The sequence below is a fragment of the Diadema setosum genome, chromosome 2, assembly GCF_964275005.1.
Source record: "Diadema setosum chromosome 2, eeDiaSeto1, whole genome shotgun sequence".
NCBI classification, from domain to species: Eukaryota; Metazoa; Echinodermata; class Echinoidea; order Diadematoida; family Diadematidae; genus Diadema; species Diadema setosum.
In genome coordinates this window covers 14498260-14514535 of record NC_092686.1, presented here as the reverse complement: position 1 = coordinate 14514535, position 16276 = coordinate 14498260, and the positions used below count along the sequence as shown (strand labels likewise).

The 16276-nt window shown below is 39.0% G+C and overlaps 1 protein-coding gene across 2 annotated transcripts in view; it reads right to left on the bottom strand.

Annotated features, from left to right (window-relative positions):
• Positions 1-14094, bottom strand: part of LOC140246173 (plasma membrane calcium-transporting ATPase 4-like) — a 219408-nt gene extending 205314 nt beyond the window's left edge. For both annotated transcript variants that reach the window (XM_072325613.1, XM_072325612.1), the window contains exon 1: positions 13987-14094. The gene's annotated coding sequence lies outside the window, so the exon portion shown is untranslated. The remainder of the gene's footprint in view (positions 1-13986) is intronic.
• Between the last annotated feature and the right edge of the window lie 2182 nt (positions 14095-16276).

The window sequence follows — 16276 nt, the reverse complement described above, 5'->3', positions numbered from 1 at the left end:
TCAGTTGCTGCAGGAATCATCATTTCTTTTTGATCAAATATCAGCTTTTCCTGTTTATTTGTCTGAATGCAAGACATTTAATGTAAGATAGTTCCTCAATCAGCTTTTTTCTTTTGTAAACAATGTATTAAGTCATAAAAGAGATGAAAACTAATTTGATGATTTTTTTCTTTAAATTGATTAATGATATTAAATGTAAGAAGAACTGTCACAGTACAGTGTAGATGCCAAGACCCATGGCTGTTTATTTGTAGATATTGTGTGCATAACGGTAGGCCTACATGAAAGGTGAAGTAATTCCATCTTTAATTTCTCATGAAGAAAAACTCTCAGTCTCTGGTGATGATGATCATATTCCATGAAGGACAGGTTACTCTGGGATTTGAGAAGTACACTGGTAAAGGCATTATCTTACACTACAAATTTTGTACATGCTGCAATGTTCTTTGTACCGTGTTTGACATATTGAGGGCATTTACTGTACGTTGTATTAAATGGTAGCTCAAACTCCCTACATTGTGGTAAGGTATGTGTACAGTGTAGCTGTAATTTTTTTCTCATGCACGGTGTACTCATATTTAAGCCGTGATGTATTCAATATCAGTTTGTACAATCATAATGGCAAATTAATGCAGCAGTTGACTATTAAATTACCCCAAACATGTTGATGATGGATCCAGCATATTTTGTTAAACAAATGACTGTTACTTAGATGAGCTGTGTTTGTGATTTTAGCAGTGTTCCTCCGTGTATCATATATAATACATTTCAAAGCAGAAAGAACTCAATTGCATTATGCTTTGATTTGTGCGTGTGTATTGCCCAGTACAGCCTGGATTCCAATACTTTGAAATGAATACGAGTACATGGATGTGGAATATAATGCATAGCAAACTGCAGTATAATCCTCATACCTCGTGTCCTATTGTGTGTTTGTGAATAGTTTCCTTTGCATGTTTTATCATCAAATACAAGGCTGCCTCATAGATTTTTTTTTTCATAGACCCACAAGGTACACCAAGTGTAGGCCTACATATTGCCAAATGCTTTTCCCTGTTGTCATGCCTTGATCACAGTAGAAGGGCTTATGAAATGCATTTAGAAATCATGTTGATATGCCTGGATTTTCTCTTACTGGGCTTTTCAGAGGAATATACGACAGCGAGGAACTTGGCTGTATGAGGAAAACACATTCAGATGGTGGAAGCATGTTATTTGCTGTTCATAATGGCTGTATGTGTGTGGATCGCATGTTTTGAACGCAGGAGGTTTTGATAGTCTTCATACGCAGACCCTGTAGGGGATTATAGTTCTCTATCAGACTGTTTTGCCTATATCGCCCTGTACCAGAAACTAGCAGTAGCAGCAGACTATTTCTGTTTCATTTGTAGAACCTGAATAATTACGCAGACTGGTCTCGTATGGTTTAGACACGACACTAGCAGTTTTTATGATGGCTTTAGTCAGGGCTCCACACTAACTTTTATTTTTGGTGGCCCAAAGGCAAACATCCGACCTTTTTTGGTGGCCCGATCAGGCCACCAAATTCTTCATTTGTGAAATTTTGGTGGCCCGACGTGCGTTTTTGGTGGCCCTGGGCCACCGGGCCACCGTTAGTGTCGAGCCCTGCTTTAGTGTAAACATGTTGTGACAGTATTGAAACTGCATTTGATGACATTCAGTGTTGTGTGACCGTCATACATGTAGATGTCTGTGCTCTGTGTCAATCCAGGGAGGGTCGTTCTCTCACCTCCCTGGTCAACCCAATCTTCCAATCCAATATATAGAATGGGACTGTCCAAAGAGTGCTGCAATGAAATCTTACAGGTGCCTTTTACAGAGCAGTCAATACATTATAACATGACTGGGACATTGTGACTGTCCCTGCTCTTTCATCCTCCATGTTGGTCATTACTCCGCCGCCGATCCGGTACAATTTTGGGGCAGAAATGGAGAGATCTGTGGAGCAGGAGATCTTATGCAAAAAAAAAAAAAAAAAAAAAAAAAAAAAAAAAAAAAAAAAAACACCATTGATCTGTATTCAGTGATTACTGAAAACTGTCTCACAAGGTTATATCACCTGGGACTGTTGTGAGACCTACACATTGAACACTCCAGTTGTAGTCAGCTCCAAATCTTATTACAGATATATGGACCACATCCTGTTCAATATTGATGCTGAGTTGTTCAGGAAAAACACAAACTGTCCGAGGTTCAGTCATGAAACTCTCGGCAACCAGTTCCACTCCCTAGTGTCCTTTACCTCTCCCTCTAGCAATGATTCCTGGTATAGTTGGAGTGTGGTTATGAGTCAAAATGGGAAGAATTGCTTTCCAGTCTGAACAGAGGGGCTAATTGTGCCCTTCCTGAAGAGTGGAACAGTGGAGTAGGGTGGGGCGTCAATGATGGATGAGGGGAATCCCCTCATCCCCTTCTCTGACCCTTTGATGCCCCAGTGGTGCTGCCTTAATCCCTGGTCATGTTTCATTCACACCAACAGAAAGCCAGTAAGGTGCCAAGGAGGGGCTTATACAGCTTCCCCCTTTAGGACCTGTGCTCTTTGTCTTGACTAAACTATCCCCCCCCCCCCCCCCCCCCAGATAAAAGGGTAACAGGTTGAGAAGATCTTCTTTGGACTGGTCAAGTATTTGGCTCCACCCATCTTGGCCAGGCATGTGTGGTGATTGGCAGCTGGCTCTCTGGTCGTAATAGAGACACTGTCTCATACTGTGACTGTGTCACTGGCAATGCACAGTGTGAGGAGTAGTCAAGGTCAAGGTTGCATACAGGCTGAGGATGGCGCTAGTCTTGCTTCAAGTTGGTAGCATTTATGCACGTTTTAGGGAAAGAAGTAGGCCTAGAGATTACATTTTCTAAACACAGCTGAAGTCCTGAAAAGATCAAGATGAAAAGATGATGGATCCACAATGCATTGCACCTTATTTACATTGCAACAATGTTCGTGATATTATTTACATGTAACCAACAAAGGCTGGTTAAGTAAGGATTTGATCTGGCTGTTTACTAATAGAGGTTGTGACCAGGATGCAGTTGTGCTGCCACACACACACACATAATGTACAGGGCCACAACACATGATACACCCAAATAGGAACTGAGACAGATCGTGGCTGTTCATCCATTCATTGTGAAAATCAGGGCAACGAGTCAATTCCTGCCAGTAATCTTCTCAACCGTTTGAAACTGCAGAGGTCAGCTTCCTGTTTGATGTTCGAAATATATTTCAAGCCAATTCTAAAAAAAAAAAAAAAAAAAAAATGAGCAATGCCAGGTGTTAGTTTGTGCCTCGTGATATCAGCCTGCTTTGTCTATTATTTCTTTTTTAATCAGCCATTAAGAGTATAAATTGTTTTGTTTGTCTGTATTGTTTTGTCTTTTTAAAGCCTCTGATGCATTCATAGTCTGAGAAGCAGCCAAAATAGCGGTCATTTCCTCACAGGTTTGACGTATAATGACGTCCAAGCTGACATGTGATCATACACATGACCCAATAGCACACTGCATGTACAATGCAGATATTTAAAGATCAATGCAACAGAAAAGAAAGCTGTATGTTTTACGGAGAGGTTAAAGGGATGGTTCAGTAGTGGTGGAGATGAGAATTGGGCTTTTGACTTTTTGTGAGATACGAAGAAAACACTTATGATATAGTACAGAGCATACCAGAAATTCAAAGTTTATTTGATGGAAATCGGGTTTGGAATGACTGAAACATCCAAAAACAAAGTAAAACAAAGCGATCGTAACAAAGTGTGGGTCCCACACTCTATTAGAATGGCTCTTTTTTTTTTTTTGATATCTCAGCCATTTCAAATGATATCTCAGCCATTTCAAAACCAATTTTCATCAAATAAACATTGAATTCCTCATAGAATTACATGCTCTTTCATATTTCAGTAGAGGTTTCTCATTATCTCACCAAATAATGTTTTTTTTTTTTTGCCACCCATTTGTCTCCCTGCTAGATGCTTTAATGCGGAGACATAAAATGGAAATTGACAACAGAGAGACGTTGGAGAAATATTTTTCATTTACCACAATATACATGTATGTGTTTGTCTGTCCGTCTGTCTGTTTTAATAACCCATTTGTCTGTATTTTTATTCTATGTCTTGCATCTGTAGATACAGTTATGAATGAATAAATTTGTTTGTGTGTGTTTGTTTGTCTGTCTGTCTGTCTGTCTGTCTATACAATGTATGTGGTTGATCTGCATATATCTTTGTCTGTGTTTGTGTGTGCATGTATGTGTGTGTGTGTTTTCTTTTGTGCATGTGTGTAAGGTGTATCCTTGTTTCGACACATACAATGGTGCTATTTGTAAACAAAGGACACCAGCCATCAAACAAGATGATATCCAGACTCTGGGAGAGGAAACTCCCATCACATCACAGGACACAAGGAGAAAATGTTAACAGGAAACGAAGGAAATTGTCGTAAAACAATCATTTTCTGCATGCATGCAGCCCGATAAAATTGCATTTATGACAGCAGTTACAATGTACTGTATACGCCATATATTTCGCGAGTCTAAATTTTCGCGAATCAGGAATTCCCGACGATTTCGCGAGTGGTTAAATTCGCGATCATGGAGTCCTGTACTGAACGGAGAAATGTACACACGTACGTAACATTCACATCAGGGATCAGAGTCAATATTTTCGTGTGTCTTTAATTTCGCGAATAGCACCCGACTTGCGAAATTCGCGAAAATAAAAACCTCGCGAAATATTTGGCGTATACAGTACCTCTTTGTAGACCTCACGCTATCTTTAAAAGAAATGACATTAAAAATTCCATAATAATGTAATGTAAATAATGTAATCAAATTTCTGCTGAAGTGCATTGCAGACTTTGAACGAGGACAGTTTTACCCACCTCCCGATATGTGCAAAGCAAACTCAGACTTTGTCTATTAGATTTTATTACTTATCGCTATATTTGCAAAGGGTCAACTTTAGGTTGTCTTGAAAGAATCTCATATGGCTATGATTCCCAATCAGAACAATTTTTGTATCCTTCCTATCCATTATGAATAAACATACCAAACTACTTAATACCATCCTATTTTGAAGTCATAAGTATAAGGTAAAATCCCAACCATCATTTCCCAATGCTCTGATTTAAGTGCTTTCTGTCTACAGAAAGCTACGCTGAAAGAAGGAAAAAACTTTACGAGGAAGTTGCTCATTATGAAATCACTTTCTAAAAGCAATAATATGTGAATCAGGTAGTAAACCAAAAGGTCTTCTATCCATGGGCAATCACATTTGCCACTGGGGCAAGTACAAAACTGTACATGTACAATGTAAAATGCACCAACACTCATGTACCCAGTCACTGGTCTAATATTTCATCTGCGTGCACACAAGGCTCCTCTGAAGACAGTAGAGAACCCATATATGAAGAATTTGGGCACTTTTCTATTACATAGGTGGGAGCACATTTCTAATCAGGTGAGCTACCGATTGTTACTATCTCTCTTCTTTTTTTTCTTTTTTTTTTAAAGAATAGAGTCTAATTCTATTTTGGTAGACACAAACAAATACCTTCCTTTTTTTTGTAGAGATAAGAATGATTCGATATCAGCACAATTTCATACTGATGTATATTCTGCATGAAGAGAAGAGAACGAAAACAATGTTGGGATGCATCAATGTACAAAAAACATAGGCCCACAGTACAATGTATACTTTAGATTCATGTTTAATAAATCAAACAGATACCGTAAAAGTTATTACTTTCGCAAATTTTGTGAATCACTGTTGGGCTGCGAATTGAACAACACACAAAAATATTGCCATCCAATCTTGATCGCTTTACTAGTTCTACTGTAAGTACAAACATTGTAAATTGATGTACAAATTGTAGAACCTACAGTCAAGAGGCGGACTGAATGGACAGGTTTAGTGCATTTGCAATAGCTTCTGTGTCAAATTGTGAAATAACATCTTGTGGAAATGTCTGTAACCTTCCCATTAATTTGCAACTTTTAAATGCATAAATAACTGCTTTTACAGTGTTAGTGTGCACAAGTATGACGTACAAGTACCTAGCCTACATGGCAGGCCACAGGTATTATATTTTAGTACAGTATCTCTGAAATGCTATCACATGGCTTTATCCCTGTTGAAGGTTCTCTCATGTGGCCGTGAAGCCAAGAAGGTCATCTGTGCTGGCTGAGTCATTAAGACACAAATAGAGATCCTGGAGAAAAAACTATCAATGTAAGGCACACTTCAATGACAATCGACAAAGTTAGCCCTACCATCATAAAATGCACTGTAACAAAAGATCGTGGTGGGTAGACTTGCTTCATTTGGAACTCTGCCCACTGCCAGGTCTTGCATGCCTTTTTCTTAATGATGCATGATGAAGTCACGAGTGTTTCTAATCTAGTTTGACTTTCAGTTAAGAAGTTTCCATTATGACTGATGACTGGTGCTATACACTTCAAATACTCACTGTATAATGCATGCATACACTTGCTCCTTAAAGGGGAATGAAACCCAAATATGGATTGAGCAAATGCTACAATATTACGAGAGAACATCAGTGCAGTTTGAGGAAAATCGGACAATCCATTTGAAAGTTAAGAATTTTTAAATATTAAGTGCCACCATTGCTAGAAGAGACTACAAAAGTTTGTGACATTAAAAAAAAATAATAATTAATAAAAAGAATTCTGCAAAATTTCATTTTCTTTAAAGAAAAGTACACATTCCCTCCTCTTGATACAGAAATATATTACGGGTATTGAATAAAATTTCCTTTGTTTTCTTTAAGGGGTAAGTCACATGCTTTTTCATTGTGTATGTTAAATTATCTTTAAATTTCCTTCATATCGTTGTCCATGCAAGGTGTCATGGAATGCTATAGTCTTTTCATCAAGCAATGGCGGCACCGAAAATCAAAAGACTCATAACTTTTGAATAGATTGTCAGACTTCCTCATACATGACTGTCGCGTTCTACTATCAATGCTGCATTCACCCAATCCACGTATATGACACAAGTTTCAAAATGTACGGCATATAAACTTCTCTTGGGTTTACCTGTAGAGTTTTTGCACACAAAACAATGCTCTTTTTCCAACCCTCAGAATGCATAGTGCGATGTGATGTACACAATAGGTTCCACCACGCTAACCATAAAAGGAGGCAAGCCATGGAATGCGTCACATTTGGGTAAACAAAGCATATTAGGAGTAAAATAACTCAATAAACCAAAGAAAGAACATCCTTCTGGAAAGGAAACCATTTTCACTAGAATAACAGAAATTCAGCAAATAACAGATCAGAAAGATCTGACTAAAGGCACGAAAAGACACTTTGATTGTCTTGACTATATCTGCTTCTGTGGTTACTTCAGAATGATTGTGCAGTGTGGTGGTCATGTGACAGGGCCAATATGAATTTAGAATTTCTTGTTTGCTTTTCACACATGTATAGAGGTCTTGCCTGATATGATGATCATGTCAATTAGAGCACAAACTGTTGACTGCCTTTTGCCTCCTGAAGAGAAGATGTAACTTGTAATTATAGAGAGCATCGTGAGGGTGCATACAATCTCTTGCAAGCAATTATGAAACGCGCAAGAAAAGTGGGGAGTTCCTCATCAATAGGAAAACGTCAGCAATCACAGCTTCCAGTCAAACAGGATATACTGTTAAATGGGAGGGCACAGATCACAAACTGCTCGACTTCTCCAGTATCACATGGTACATTCAGAGGAGTTGCAGCCCCCCAAAAGTTGTACCCAATACCCCACAACCAGCCTGCACATTCTCACATGAGTGCAAGTGTGTCCGCGGTGATTAGTGGCAAATGAAACCCATTAGTCGTCGAATTAGGGTACCCACTTCCCCCCTCGATGTGCCGGTGAATGGATAACAAATGCCAGGGTTCATAACGAGCGCTCTTCGCTAATGAAGCACTACCACTGTGTTCCAGATTACTATAGTACACTGGGATGGGAGAGCGATGCCAACAGGCCTTCCAAACAGACTGTTAGATTGTTAATGAAATATTCTCATGCAAAATGCCATGCAAGGAGGTGAAATATGGAGGACTCGGCCAGTGGATTAGATCGTTGTAAAAGACACTGGGTTGGATTTTATACAGCACAAGCAATTCATACACTGAAGATTCTGTGCCTTGCTCAGAGTGACTTACAATGTACATAATTTACACCATCGATACAATGAGTGCATAAATTGTAGGGCAAATAAGTCGATTTGGTGATTTTGCAATCACAGTGTAGACTTTGCATTTGGAATTTGTAATCTGTATAGTGTTCAGGGGGTAGATATTTCCAGGATGTCAACACAAGCCAACATAAATGGACTGGTGAGATCTGCTTCACCAACCGCATACATGGACAATGCCCAGTACTGTATTTATATCACAAACAGAAGTGTTTATACATGGTGCATGCATAGCGGAAAGAAATCTACCAAATAAAGACAGCTGCAGCTAAACACTTGGTACATACTTTGTATAGTGTTGTACTATGAAGGGTGCTACAAACCAACTACTTTGCTTTAATACCTTGCACAACTATAAACCTCAAATGTTGTGGGGCAAGTAAAATTAATGTTTTTGCATATTTCCAGCTACAAGGCCCTAGCCAAAAATACAAGTCAGGCCAGTAGGAGAAATCTCTTTTTAACCCGTTGAGGACGGTTTGATTTTGCTACAATACGCATTTCCCATAGACAAGTGCCCAAGTATACTCGGGACTCGTCCTAAACGGGTTAATAAGAATACAGGTGTACCTGGCTATGCATACAAATTGTAGAAATCATTGTACATTGTCCCACATACTGATTCTGAAATTGGCTTGAGAGAGTAACCTCATGTTGCACTCTAAAATGTACAACGTATACCCAGCACGATTCCAACAAGACTACAATTTATATACATATTGTATCTCTTACAGTGCTTGACATTTGTTTGTTTGTGACAAGACGATTAACAGATATTTACAAGATTTTGCTAAAATTACTACAGATGGCTGTCCATAATGTGTATTGCAGTTGGCTTCCCATAATGCATTTATATTTTGACTAAATATTACATGCAGGTATTACAAAAACAATATACATACCAAAAATGCAACTGACTGACCATGATGGTTGTTTGTACATGTATGCGTACACTGTATCTCTCCTCTCTCCAATGCTTTAAATTACATTTGTTTGTTTGAGAAAAGACTACCAGTAATGATATGATTTGCTGGCATTATTACACCTTGAAGGAATCTGTCCATAATGCAAATTAAATGCAGTGGACTAACCATAATGTGTGCTGCAGTTGATGCACCATAATGTGTACTGCAGTTGACTAACCATAATGTATCATGCAGTTGAGTGACCATGATGTCCTTGAGGTGTCCATCAGTCATAGAGGTTATGTATCCTTTGAAGAAATATGAACTCTGTGACATTTTATGCACACATGAGCGGTGCATACGGGCTAGAATCCCAGTGCAGACAGCAACAATGTATTTTTACATGTCCACAGGATACCGTGTGTCATATATGCCTTAATACACATTTCAAAGTACGGTCATAATACTTTTTTTGTCATGTGATCAATTTTACTTGAATTTTTATTGATCTACACTCCTATCATATTCACATCCTTCTCACTCATTTCCTGTTGTTATGACGACAGAATATAGTTCAATTCTTCTTTGTATATAAAGCGTATAATGCACATGTTGTACTGTACATGATGTGTTCATGTTTGTGTGTGTGTTTGCATAGGACTCTCACATGATGGTACAGCATCCTCATACAATTTCAATCATTCCAAACTCGTATCCCACAGCTGGCATACAAAGCAATCAGTCATCATAATTCCATACCAAATTTCAGGGAGCGTCTCACACTACAAGGTTACGTGCTCATATCCCCATCAGTTCAATATAAACTAGCAGTGAGCTTCAGGCAAAAGGAACATACAAAACAAAACAAAACAAAAAACAACAAAAGAAAAAAAATAATAATTGTTGATGCCTAGCAAGAAATGGGCTGTTGCTCAAAATTGATACAGCCAGCGTAGTACACCATGGAGCTTCATAAGACATCTTGAAAATTGAAGATAAAAAAAGGGAAAAATGCAAGGAAAAATTATACAAGGTATAATGTATAAGAATGTCTTGGCAGGTTGAGCTGATATTCAACACAAGCTATTTCAAAGACAACAATCTAGAATATTTGGAAATTGAGTCCCTTACACCCACCCCACCCCCCCCCCCCCCCCAAAAAAAAAAAGAAATGAGCCTTTACCTAATAAAAATACATGGTACAAAGTTGTAAGTATGGAAAACTCCTCATGGAGAAATACTGTCAGATTGTTCTGGAAATTTCAAGCAGCCATGCATTTCTAAAATATGACATTACCATATGAATTCATGAGTTAATAATGTGGCTACAACCTATGCCAGCAGCAGGCTTACAGTACTTTAAAAAGTCAACGATTGTATGGCTTTCATGTATGGAGCAAGACATGTGACTAGTATGCCAAAACATTTTTTTTTTAAATTCTATATATATTGGAATGAAACTGTAATCCCTCTTCAGTAGTATGAGGAAATTGATAATACAAAGGGCACTGTAAACCAGAATATACAGATACACTTAAAGTTTACTTGACTTAAAACAAAACAAAAAATAACAAAACTTTATTACACATGAAACAAGATCGTCATGCTCCTTAGTGCTGATATTCTTGGCCCATTTCAGAATGTTTTCCCAGTGTACTGTAGCCAACCTCTACAAAGAGACAATTCTTGGTGTATTAATATAGTAGCAGTATGTCCTGTTGATGGGCTCTGCCCTTCAGAACTAATTTTCTCTATTAGACATAGTGCATTCACAGCTCTGAACATCAGACAAATTAATTAAGCTGCCTCATGGTACAACTATGAGAGGAGAAGAAAAGAGACTGCAAATTAAGCGGTTGCTTCGCAGTCCCGGACAACAAGCCGTCAGCATCAGACAAAATGAGTGCCACAATAAGGTTGCCTGTATACTATCATACTTCAAGACAAGATCTTCCAGCTTGCAAAAAGGGCGAGGTCAGAAATACAATGTAATTTGTAAACCAGTACTCACTCTCTAATTTTCTACAATTTTTGAGAAGTGTACACAAGTGACTCTACACACTCACTGTAAGGATTCCAATTCCTACGTTTATTTACAGTGTGCATTATATACAGTTTTTGCACAAACTTTTGGGTAAGGGTTATTCTGTACTTAATTCCATTAAAATAGCACAGAATAATAATCACACTTATAGTGCACATGGTTCTTACAAGTATTGATGGAAACGTGATCTTTCGAGCATGATCACTGTACAGACTTTCGAGCATGTCAAGAATGTTAAATGTGTTTTGTTTATCTTTGTTTTATACTGCAGTCAAGGGTAATGTCCTTACCACTACAAGTGTGTATATTGCATGAGTACAGATCTCTGCACGTACCGCCATAAAACTGAGCAGCAACAAATACTTGTATACAATGTGTATGTTATGTGTACATTATATAATACAAGGTGGCATTACCCAATGTCGTACTCAGGCTATGACGGTATTCCACAATATTAACAGCTAGGCATGCTGCCTCATTTGTTCATAATTCAAGAACTCGATCCCAGAAGTAATGAAATAATTTAGTCGTCTGACTCTGCCCACATGCTAGAATGCCATATTCAGACTTCAAATAGAGCATGTAGTCTCACCCACATTTATTCTATTCTAAAAGGGAATGGCTTCTAGTTGAAATCACCCCAATTTACAGCTAAGAAAGACTGAAAATACAGGGAAAGGGTAACGGTTCCTTACATCCCCCCCCCCCCCTGTAAATATTTTACATTTGGAGTAAGAAGATAAAAGAGGATAAGATTTACTCGATTAAAGTGGATAATGTACACAAGGAACTCAATCTTCTCCGATCTAATACATTTGTATCACTTACAATCTTTTTCCTGAGATGCTCTCCTTCTCAATACATTGCAACAAGCATGCAATGCAATGCAGTTCTAGCTTGCACAAATTGTAACATATGGGACCAAGCATTTGCTTGTGGTCCCTGCCCTCATGATACTTTCTGAAGGACATGTCATAAGATTAAGGCAACGAATCACAATGGCAGGTAGGCCTACAAGTAAATGGGCAGCGTATCTTGATACTTGATGCAATATCAATACTCTGGGTTTATAGTTTGATGTGGCTCACTATGTAAAGTTATTAGGTACACTGTATACTGGGATGAACTTGTACCCTGTGTGCCATCAAAGTGCATACGGTACTGTAAATACCTTCTAAATACAAATACATCACACTTTTGACTGAGAGAGGGTAGCAACACTGTCACTGTTGTGTTATTTATTCAAATCAAAACTGCAATAAATCAACTTTGACAACATGAACAGAGAACATGTAATTACGTTCTGAACACTAACATTAGATATCTCAGTCATATACCAGGTCCAATGTCTAATAATGTTAGTTCATATTATAACGGCTTTATTCTTCAACTGGCTTCACCCGTAGAGTTTAAATTGTGTCTTCCCTCAAACTTTATATGCTGCATTTACACCATGTTCCAGGTGGTCACAGCAGCTCTGTTTGCCTGAAACGTAGTGCACCATGGGTAAATGACTACAGACATTCTCCTGCCCCCCCCCCTTTCGTATTCTAGTCTTGTTTGTTCCACTCAGTCCTCGCCACAGAGAACTTATAGCTATCAGACACTGTGAGAACAGCGTCTGGTCAGGCTAGACTATCAATATTTTCTGCCATGTCCTGATACGGACCGCCTCTAAGTTTTGTTACTATATCTATTTGCATTCATTCCATTTTAAGGTTCCTCATTAGCACCGGGATTGCCGTGGAAATGTTTTGACAGTTTCAAAATCTGACACTGTATCCACGGAAATCACGGCCTGTCCCGTTTGCCTATCCTGTCTCACCGCATTGTCTCACATCCACCCTGTTTTTTCCATGGTGGTCTGAAACGTGACTGCCCCGGCCGTGACCGCCAAGAACATGATGTAATTAGAACTCTAAACGCAGCATACAGTTTTCACATAGACTACCGATTTGTGGGTAAACTTGGCCCCTGCCTTGTAATGGGGTCGTAGTTGGGTCGCGTTTACCCATGCCCATTTACTTGTTGGCCGAGTTTACCCACAAATACGGTACAAATTTGTATAATTGTAGGATCTACAAAATTGTATAGCATAGGCCTAATTTGTACAGATTGATGGAATAGTTAAAGGCATTTATGTTATGTCAATGTGCTCTGTCGACTCTCACACGAGTGCCTGCCCTGTACAGGTTTTCTATACAATAAGTCACACACCTGACATAGAACTATGTTAGAAGTAACAGACTACTTCTGGGCCTACAATTAAATACAACCACCTCTTTTGCCGCTATCCAACATACAATCCGCGCTGCGCTGCGCCCAAAATAATATGTGCATGCCAAACTCTGTTTACACCCTCCGCTCCTCTCACGCCTTCTTTCACAGAACCTACACACCCACACGTTGGTCTATAGTACAGGTCGTTGTACAATGTCAATGATAAACGTCAGGGTTACCCTACAAAAAGTAATACTAAACTGCCTTGAATATATCTTATCCTTATCAATAGGATAGCGAAGGATCAGTATGGTTGCACAAACATATCATCATGTATATCGGGAGCTGGGGAACTACGTACGTACGTTTTGCTTTTGTAGAACATGACTTCGTAAATCGTATGTGAAATTGTTTGATATTGAGCTCTGGCACTGGTACGAATTTCCCACTGATTTGATGTTGCTACTCAAGGCAGCAGAGCCAGCAGAGAGATCAGTTAGCTAAACCGTCAAGATTATTCTGACGGTATCAAAAGGCCACGTTCACTCACACACAAAAAAACAAAAAACAAAGAACATAGACACTACTTACCGGCCAAAGAGGCCCCTTTCCACACGAATTTCGACGCGCAAATTGAAATGTTCTCAAAATAAATAGATCCACTGAGTTCAGGTAAGTAGAGAGCAGTCACGAACGAGTTGACTCAAACAGGAAGAGCGAGGCGATGTGAAACTATACAGGTGTAGGTAGCGCTTCAGTATCAGCATAACAAAAGTGTACAATGCGTATTCATTTAACGTGTGCATAAATGCAGAGAGACACAGCGCGGGACGCCGTAATACAAAGGCAGATGCCGCCTACAGAGCGAAGCCAGCCAGCGAGCTCGCGTTGGTATCGCGGTGTACATGCACAGGTTGGGCTGCTCGGCAAGCTGAGGCCCGTGTCATCAGTCCGCCCCTTCGCCGCTGAAACCACGTGACACACCTGGGGATAACTCGTCTCCCGAGCAAGTCACTCGAGTGGCTGAACAAGCTACATCGCCATTGGGTGATTACTCAACCACGAAGTTGCTAAGCAACATTGACGTCATCAAACTATTTTTTTCCTCCTCTGATTTCTTTCCAACTAACCAGCCCCCATAAATCCAGATTATGAATAATGCAGGTCTGACAGATACTCAGCAATGAGGCAGTTCCTCTACTTGTTTTCAACAGTGATTAAGATTCTAATTTTATTAAACACAATGAACATGAGCTCTGGTACATCATGATACTCATGTAATTGTAAAGGCGTGACCAAAATGACTGTGCAACTAGATCTCAATAACATGTAAGGACAGGTAGATGTTGCGGGAAGTACTAGTAATAAACGTCTTTCTTGCATGATCTGAAATACTGGCCAGACGAACAGACGTGTCGTCGCAGGTGGACGAAAAATACAAAAACACTTCATTTTTAGGCTATTCAAACTCTCTGACGTCATTTTCACCAGGATTGACTTTTGAGAAGTGCAGCACTGGTTCATACGTCATTCTAGCGGGCGCGTGGAGGCTCGCTGCTGCATGGTTCCCGGCACCAATTCACTCGTAGCGAATTACGCATTTCAACAACATTCTATATTTTGATAATATACTGTACTTCAGCGAAATTATTCAAAGCAAATAGATAAATACAGGTTGACAAAATGTAGGGCCTATACGGTGTTTGCAACACCACAATATGAAGGACATTGATGGGTGCAAGTTTGATTTTCGAACTAGATTAATTATTTTGTGATTACTGAGTATGTAAGTGATCTGGTGATGTAAGACTCGAAATTGTTAAAATATTGCAAAGGTTAGTATTGCTATTTTCTTCTGTTTCAACTCATCATAGAAATCTCGGGGTCGAAGATGGGTCCCACTGAATTCACTTTTAGAAAGACTTCATTTTCACTCAGCATATTTTTGATTATCAATTATTGCAAAAAACATCCTAAAGTCAGATGGTTCTCATAAGGCAATTCCGAAAATGGTCGTAAGAAATATATACTTCCAATCGTTGATAGTCGCAACATGATTATGTACACTTAGATATCCTTCCAATATCATGTGTAAAATGGGCAAATACCATCCGACATGAAGATTGCTAAACTTTTACTACACGATATTAGTATAGTGTTGCCGTGCTTCGTTTGCGCCTGAAATCCAGAGCACGCGGTTTTCAATTATGACGTCATATTCAATCAATTAAGTTTGAAGTTGGTCCCCCGTGTTTGCTATAATAATATTATATCCCATTCCCGCGCCCCTTGTAAAACAGTACGCACTCACTATGTAAACATATAGCGTAAGCTATATCGTATATTTTGCTTTTGATATTACGTCAAATCTTGACGACTTCGCGAGTAGCCGTTCACTCTATTTGATATGATAAAATAGCTCCGTCATTATCGGATCTTTTCAAGCGAGCTAAGGGTCTGTTTCTGTACGTTTTGCGAATTTCAAGAGAGTCGACAGCAAGAAAAGTTCAGTGGCGTCACAATATGACATATAACACAAAATAATGTGAATAAAATAAAAGGATATGAATAAGTCGCTTTTGATTTCACCTGCGTCGGTGTCATGATGTTTTTAACAGGGGATCACTCCTATAGGTCTGTTTGGTCACACCAAACGTGCTTGTGGTTACAATGAGTTGAAACACGTGGAAATGGGATGAGCATGAACAAAATAAGGGAGATTATTTCTAAATTTGATTCCACTTTTCTGACGTCACTGCGCCTCTGCGCCTATGCCACCTCAGTCGGACAAAAAGATCAGATATGGGCAATCCTTGTTTGCTTCTTTTAATAGTCTTAAATGTTTTCTTCATTGAAAAGGATCAATCATGATTACTCGGAA